Source organism: Oratosquilla oratoria, chromosome 22 (genome assembly GCF_046742065.1).
Source record: "Oratosquilla oratoria isolate Oo_2021 chromosome 22, ASM4674206v1, whole genome shotgun sequence".
Taxonomy (NCBI): domain Eukaryota; kingdom Metazoa; phylum Arthropoda; class Malacostraca; order Stomatopoda; family Squillidae; genus Oratosquilla; species Oratosquilla oratoria.
Window position 1 is genome coordinate 15289980 of NC_134798.1, and position 9081 is coordinate 15299060.

General features: G+C 36.2%; 2 non-coding genes across 2 annotated transcripts; both read left to right on the plus strand.

Moving 5' to 3' along the window:
- Window positions 1-330: 330 nt before the first annotated feature.
- Window positions 331-403, plus strand: TRNAM-CAU (transfer RNA methionine (anticodon CAU)). The gene has a single exon. It is a non-coding gene; the product is annotated as a tRNA-Met (tRNA).
- Window positions 404-7641: 7238 nt separating this feature from the next.
- On the plus strand, window positions 7642-7714 carry TRNAM-CAU (transfer RNA methionine (anticodon CAU)). The gene has a single exon. It is a non-coding gene; the product is annotated as a tRNA-Met (tRNA).
- The last annotated feature ends 1367 nt before the right edge of the window (window positions 7715-9081 follow it).

Genomic DNA, 9081 nt, shown 5'->3' on the forward strand with positions numbered 1-9081 from the left:
CACATTGGACAGAAAAAGAAGAAAAAAAGAAAAAGAAAAAAAAAAAAAAAAAGAGAAAATCCCGAGGTCTTGTAGCGATGGACCTGGAGAGAACTTGAAGCGACTTGAAGACGACTCTAGCCGTTTACTTTTAACAATCACTGTTTTATGTTTTATTTCAACTTGTTATTGTATTTACATTGATCTATTAGTCAATTTGACAAATTCTTGAAAGCCATTGAAACTAGAATAACAGTAATTGTATCATCATCATACATTGGGATCCACTGAGTGGCATCAGGTTCCTCAGAGTTTGAGTTTAAATAGAAGAATTAACCCTTTTACTTTGGAAGCAGAGTGGCGCAGTTGGAAGCGCGTTGGGCCCATAACCCAAAGGTCCGTGGATCGAAACCACGCTCTGCTAATCACATTTTCATTTTTGATCCTGTATTGACAGCAGGGTGGCGCAGTGGTAGCGTGTTGGGCTCATAACCCAGAGGTCCGTGGATCGATACAGAGCTCTACTGATCACTTTTGCATTTTCCATTCTTAAAATTCACTAGATTCGTACAGAAATTGTTTCTATTACAGATAGTAAAACTGAAGGTGATATAGATATTTTGTTTCTATTTGATGTCTGTTCTTGAATATTTCATAAAACTACCATGAAATGGAAAATGACTTCTTATGAATATTTTTAATGAATACCTAAACCACAGTATTAATATTTCAAATTTGAAACATGCAAAACAATCCATAGGGTAAATATAGTATGATTGTTTTTTCAGTGTCACTGTGTATATCTCACATAGATTTAGTAACCTTTGTAAGATGAACATCATGTATATGTTAGTTATGAAGACTTACCAGTAAACGAGCTGTTTGTGAAAGATTTGTCTTTTTGATCCGGAAATGATATGCATTCTTTACTTTGGTCACTGAAAGCATTTTGTTTGATCCGGAGTGAATGAAAAATAAATTGACTATAAATAAGTTTCTATCTGATTGAGGATTACTTGAAGCCCTTACCGTGAGTCAATAGACAAAGAGGCTGGTTTAGATAACTTGCGAGAACCTATTTGCACTTCAGGTTAAGTAGAAGATCTGATGATAAGACGTGTTCTATCTTGAGTCTAGCAGAGAAGTCGTCGATCAAAGGTAGACCACCCATATTCTCAAAATGTACATGAGAACTTGATAATACACATTAGCCATGAATAGAAATATATATATGAGTTCTGATCTTTTTATAAGTATCATATATTAGCGATATAAGGCATAATAATGACATAATGATTGAATACTAACGACATGACGTCACATTTTTATGAAATACATAAGTTCGTGACGTCATGTCGTCGTTGCCTACACTCAGTCTCTTTTAAGCTATGCAATTCTATCGATCACCAAGAAATTAATAAATCTTAATTATTCTTTGAAAAATATCTTATTGATTATAAAATGTATATTTGTTTTAATATAAGGCAAGGTAAATGAAAACTCTTTACCCAGCTTGATTTTGATATTTCGAGTCAATCATATTATACCATGAAGGAAAATAGATTAATTCTGAAGAAATATTCTACCTGAACTATGATGCCAAGATTGAGCACATCTGGTTTTATTTTTTCTGTTGTAGAAGTCAGAGTAATTCGTCTATGGTAAAGAGTAATATACCTCATCTCACTTAATATCATTGCAGAGCAGTACCATCTAGTATGAACAGGGTCTTGGAGACTACTTGACAGGTGTGAATATTTGTTCAATTTCATAAAACGTCGCCATATCGAAACATGTACCAATCTTATAAGTCCAAGTTAAAATGACAATTCACGAATCGAAGAAATTCTGCGTCGGACCTCCTTTGATGGCTACACCTGACTGGAAATCGTTTATCTTTGCCCTCTGATACAACGACGCCATTTCTCAGCGAAACTTGGCACTTATTGCTGGGCATTTGAATATAACTGTTACTTTTTATTTAAATTTGCTTCCAGTGTGGACTCGAACCACCAATCTTTCGATCAAGAACCGAAGGCGATAACCAATTGCGCCACGGAGGTTAAATTTTATCTATCTATTGTTGTTTGACTATACACTTGTTATTATTCATTTATCTATATAATATGTAATTGATCGATTTATTTATTTATCTGTTTATCTATTATTTGGTGGTTTATTAATTTATTTATCTATTTACTTACTTATTCGCATACATATATTTGATTGTTAATTTTTCAATTTTTCTTATTCATCAATTAATTTATTGTTTATATATATACCTATTTCTTGCTTATTCATTATAATAATCTTTTATGTTTGTTTCAATGAAAGGTACCTTCAATGTATGTACTCCAGGAAAGTTAGTAAAGGAATTGCGAGAAAAAATTTAAACTTGTTCACTATGAAAGAATTGATATATTCCTATATCATCCTCATCACATCCACAACAAGCTCATTGAGCGCTGAACTAAAGAGGCATCTTGATGTCTTCCAGACCAAGTACTTTCGGAGAATCATGGGAAATCAGAGGAAAGACTTGGTGTCAAAGCAGAGACTGCACGATGAGACTCGCCCTGGGCCAGTTACTGTCATTACTTGCGAACGACAAGTTGATCGAATATGTCAAGAAATGTTTTGAATGGAAAAGGGTGGCTATATGGGAGCTTACTAAGATAATTTGTGTGGAAATGGTGTCGGTACATAAGTAAAAGAAGGCGCTCAGTGGCCTACCTTCGAGTACATTGAATATGGTGATGTAGAAGTCACTAATATGTGCGTGAAACAATGCATATACAACCCGTAGAATTGTTTATTTGTTTAATCATATATTGATTAATATTAACGTATTTAATTCTCCTAATCCTCTCAGTCAAGATCCTCCCATAAGCCTTCCCAACTACACTTAACAAGCTAATCCCTCTGAAACTACTACATTCAGACTTGTCCCCTTTTCCCTTGTAAAATGGAACTATACAGGCACTCCTCCAATCCTCCGGCACTCTACCCTCTCTCCAGCAAACATTAAATAACCTCACCAGCCAGTCCACCATCACTTTACCTCCTTTTTTTTAGACATTCTTCATGGCATGTATCCAGACCAGGTGCCTTACCTGCTTTCATCATCTTAACAACTGCCTTCACTTCATCCTTCATTATTTCTCCTCCATTTTCCTCACTCATCACGGTAATTTCTTAGCATTTCCCACTGCAGCTATCTTTCCCTCCCTATCCTCCTTGACATTTAGCAACTCCCTAAAATATTCTGCCCATCTTCCCCTTACTGCCTTCTCATCCATTATCATCTCTCCATCTGCACCTTTTACCTTTTCTTTTCTACTTGATTCGCCTGTTGACACTAGGATAGACTGGAGGCAAGTTGACTAACTCTCCGTTCACAGTAGGTAAGTATAAGTCGCTAGCAGTAACGGCCACTAAACTAGCACCAAGTCAGTACGACTATAGATAACTACAATGATGATGATGATGATGATGATGATGATTATGATGATGATGATGAATCATCTTTGCCCTACTATACGAAAAAAAAAGTAAAGAAAAAAACCCCACAAAACTGGGGCTATTTATTTGTAATATATATATTTTTCTATATATATTTTTCAAGCTTAATAGCTTAATTAGTTCCGATGGGCTATTTTACTTTTTCTGTTTTCTTTTTTTTTCTTCTTAACTTCTTTTTCTATCTATATTTTTTTCTTTATATTTTCTATGGGTTTCTTACTTTTTTCTGTTTACTAAAATATCATTGTATTTTCTGAAAATTTTCAATGCCTTCCTTATTTATATTTTATTTTTTTTCCTATGGGCTTTTTCACTTTATTTTTTCATCCTCTTATGGGCTTTTTAACTTGTAATAATTTCCATTACCTCTTTTTCCTTTATTTTTTCTTCTTCTTATGGGCTTTTTAACTTCTAATAATTTTCATTACCTCTTTTTCCTTTATTTTTTATCATTCTTTTATTTTCAAACTTCTTAATATTTTGTTTTCTTTTCTTTTTCCAGAGTTTCGTGGGCTTTACTTACTGCCTCCAGGACTTGACGTCGCTACGGGTGTGGTACCAGGAGGGCGGCGTCCTCCATTGCGGTTCGGGCCTCCTCCAGGACGAACTCCAGAGGCCAGTATTGTCTTCCTGGAGGGCAATGGAGGAGGAAAATGGAGCTCGTCTCCCGCGCGCCTGGTCACCCTCTGGAGCGACGTCTTTGATGGGTAGGTTGAGGCCTACGTTCGAGGCTCCTCTTTCTTCTGCGAGGTAGCTCCTGCAATTGACGTCCCCGCTGTGGACGCTACTCCCGCTGGTGTCAGGATCCTCCTTGACGCGGTCCATGAGGTCGTCAATCACATCGACGCTCAAGCCTGGAGGAAAGTCGGGGCGAGGGCTTTTCGGGGCTTCTGCTTTTCCTCGGGGTCGCCCGATGACCCCTTTCGGCTCCAGTGGACATGGCCGTGGGGGAAGTCGCCTCCACCGAGGAACCGACTTCGTTTCGAGGTTGGCCTCGAGGTCTGTTGGGCCGGAGGATCTTGGCGGGAGACTTCGCCACGACAGGGGGGCTAGTGGGCCGAAGAGGCAGGCTCTCCTCCAAGAGAGGGCTCCGCTGCTGTCGGTTGTCATTCCTCTTCCGGCGAAAGCTCAGAGCCCCAGCAGAGCGAGTGTCGGCGCATCATTCCATTCTTTGCATCTCCTTTTGCTGCTCAGTCCGTCGGGCGGTCGCCTGCAGTCGAGCATAAAACTCCCAGGTTCATGACTCAAAAAGAATCATTTGGGTGTCTTTTGGTTAACACACACACACACACACACACACACACACACACACACACACACACACACACACACACACACACACACACACACACACACACACACACACACACAAACACACACACACACACACACACACACACACCACACACACACACACACACACACACACACACACACACACACACACACACACACACACACACACACACACACACACACACACACACACACACACACACACACACACACACACATATATATATATATATATATATATATGTATATACATATATATATATATGTATATATATGTATATACATATATATACATATATATATGTATATACATATATATATATATATGTATATACATACATACATATATACATATATATATATATACATATATATTTATATATATATATATATGTATATACATATATATATGTATATACATACATACATACATACATACATACATACATATATATATATATATATATATATATATATATATATATATATATATATAATGCACTTCTTTGCCTCTTCCTCCCCCTTCCCTTCAGCACAACCCACCCCCATTCCCCCCTGACCTTCTCATCTCCCTCATTCTTCCCATCCTCCTCCTCCCCCTCCACACAACCCCATACCTCCTCATGAGACATTAACATTAAATTCGACTGTAATGAGAAATACTGGTCTTGTATATAGATTGAACTTGAAAGTAAGTAGAAACAGATTCACCATCCGTGTAGTCAATGGATGGAATAAACTTTCTGCAGGAGTGCAAAGTAGTATCGTAGGAAGTTTTATGATTCATTCAGATAAATATTCAAGCAATGAGTTGTAGTGCTTGCCAATTGTCTGGTTCGCTTATTTATTAATTTCTTCGTTTAAATGTCTTTTCTTAACATCCAACCTAGTTTCTGACCTAAAGGTCTGTTATCGGCATGAGCTTTCTTTGTAGTCTTTTATAAATAAAGAAAAAAATAAATCAATAGATAATTAACTAAATATATAAGTAAATAGAAAATTAAATGAAAATGAATGAATAAATAAATGAATACACAGCTAAATACATAAATATTTAAATATGTAAATAAATGAATAAATAACATTGTAATATAAAACAAATAAATTGATAAATAAATTAATAAACAAATAAATAGATATGTAGATATATTAAAAAACGAATACATAGATAAGCAAATAACACTCGTACTTCTTGAATACGGTTTTTATGTTACATGTACATGGTTCACTTGTAACTTTAGTACCTGCTCACAAGATCGTATTTATTTCACATTTCTCCACTGTCCATGAATGCTATGTATAGATTTTTGTTAAACTCCCATAACTTTTCTTTTACCATTCTCTGTATTAGTCGATTGAAATACTTTGTAAGGTATCAACTGATTAAGTACATGTTTCATCGAATAAATGAAATAATATTCGAGAGATCTTGTCGCAAAGGAGCTTGGGAGAAGTTGATGCGACAGGTGCGCCATTCTGGAAGACGACTCCAGCCATTTACTTTGAACAATCTTTGATTTCTTTCAACTTATTACTGTATGTACATTGATCTATTAGTGAATTTGACCAATTTCTGAAGCCTACTGAAATGTGTGTAATAGTATTTGAATTATCATCAAATATCGACATGCACTATTTGGATTCAAGTGTCTCAGAGTTAACTCGCTTTCAGAGTAGAGTGGCGCAGTGGACACGTATTGGACTCATAACTAAAAGGTCCGTGGATTGAAATAATCCCATTTTTCTTTTTGTCTATATTCACAAGAGAGTGGTGTAGTGTTAGCTTATTGGGCTCATGATCCGGAGGTACATCGATCAAAGCCACGCTTTGCTAATCACATTTATATTTTTGTTCTGGAAGCTCTATTTCTTTCCGACAATTTTATATTGGTATCAGTAATTCTATGATAGAGATAAGCTTGCAATAGTTTATATTGACGCGCACTTTCTGCTCTTCTATGACTTTAAAATCATTACCTTTACTACTAACGTACAACCAAATTTTTGACTGGAGCCTGTGATACCCCAGTAGTCCTTTCTTTGTTGTGAAGATCTGTCATTGTACAGATATAGCATGGATTGTCGTACATCCATTTAGCGCCTGAGCTAATGCCAATGCTACTAATACTCTACTACTGATACTACTTGTATCCAAACATGTATGTACCAATCCTCCGTCGTACTTCCTTGAATGGTTTCACCTAACTGGAAATCTTTTATCAGATAATCTTGGGCGCTTAGTGCTGGGCGTCACTTTAGTACACGAGCAAGATTGTAAATTCGCAGCCAAGGTGGCCTCGAACCCTCAAACTTTGGTTCAAGAACCGAACGCGCTAACCGATTGCACCACGGAGGCGACGACGGTCGAGGGGACTTTATTCGGAGAAGTATCTCGAGGGTCGAGAATGACTCCACGACACGCTTATCGTCTTTACGGTTGCGAAGTCCCGTAACAAATAACACACACATACACACAAAAAAAAATATGTTTTTGTACACAAAGACATACACACACACAGACCCACATTGGACAGAAAAAGAAGAAAAAAAAAAGAAGAAAAAAAAAGAGAAAATCCCGAGGTCTTGTAGCGATGGACCTGGAGAGAACTTGAAGCGACTTGAAGACGACTCTAGCCATTTACTTTTAACAATCACTGTTTTATGTTTTATTTCAACTTGTTATTGTATTTACATTGATCTATTAGTCAATTTGACAAATTCTTGAAAGCCATTGAAACTAGAATAACAGTAATTGTATCATCATCATACATTGGGATCCACTGAGTGGCATCAGGTTCCTCAGAGTTTGAGTTTAAATAGAACAATTAACCCTTTTACTTTGGAAGCAGAGTGGCGCAGTTGGAAGCGCGTTGGGCCCATAACCCAAAGGTCCGTGGATCGAAACCACGCTCTGCTAATCACATTTTCATTTTTGATCCTGTATTGACAGCAGGGTGGCGCAGTGGTAGCGTGTTGGGCTCATAACCCAGAGGTCCGTGGATCGATACTGAGCTCTACTGATCACTTTTGCATTTTCCATTCTTAAAATTCACTAGATTCGTACAGAAATTTTTTCTATTACAGATAGTAAAACTGAAGGTGATATAGATATTTTGTTTCTATTTGATGTCTGTTCTTGAATATTTCATAAAACTACCATGAAATGGAAAATGACTTCTTATGAATATTTTTAATGAATACCTAAACCACAGTATTAATATTTCAAATTTGAAACATGCAAAACAATCCATAGGGTAAATATAGTATGATTGTTTTTTCAGTGTCACTGTGTATATCTGACATAGATTTAGTAACCTTTGTAAGATGAAGATCATGTATATGTTAGTTATGAAGACTTAATAGTAAACGAGCTGGTTGTGAAATATTCGTCTTCTTGATCCGGGAATGATATGCATTCTTTACTTTGGTCACTGAAAGCATTTTGTTTGATCCGGAGCAAATGAAAAAATATTTTACAATAAATAAGCTTCTATCTGATTGAGGATTACTTGAAGCCCTTACCGTGAGTCAATAGACAAAGAGGCTGGTTTAGATAACTTGCGAGAACCTATTTGCACTTCAGGTTAAGTAGAAGATCTGATGATAAGACGTGTTCTATCTTGAGTCTAGCAGAGAAGTCGTCGATCAAAGGTAGACCACCCATATTCTCAAAATGTACATGAGAACTTGATAATACACATTAGCCAGGAATAGAAATATATATATGAGTTCTGATCTTTTTATAAGTATCATATATTAGCGATATAAGGCATAATAATGACATAATGATTGAATACTAACGACATGACGTCACATTTTTATGAAATACATAAGTTCGTGACGTCATGTCGTCGTTGCCTACACTCAGTCTCTTTTAAGCTATGCAATTCTATCGATCACCAAGAAATTAATAAATCTTAATTATTCATTGAAAAATATCTTATTGATTATAAGATGTATATTTGTTTTAATATAAGGCAAGGTAAATGAAAACTCTTTACCCAGCTTGATTTTGATATTTCGAGTCAATCATATTATACCATGAAGGAAAATAGATTAATTCTGAAGAAATATTCTACCTGAACTATGATGCCAAGATTGAGCTCATCTTGTTTTATTGTTTCTGTTGTAGAAGTCAGAGTAATTCGTCTATGGTAAAGAGTAATATACCTCATCTCACTTAATATCATTGCAGAGCAGTACCATCTAGTATGAACAGGGTCTTGGAGACTACTTGACAGGTGTGAATATTTGTTCAATTTCATAAAACGTCGCCATATTGAA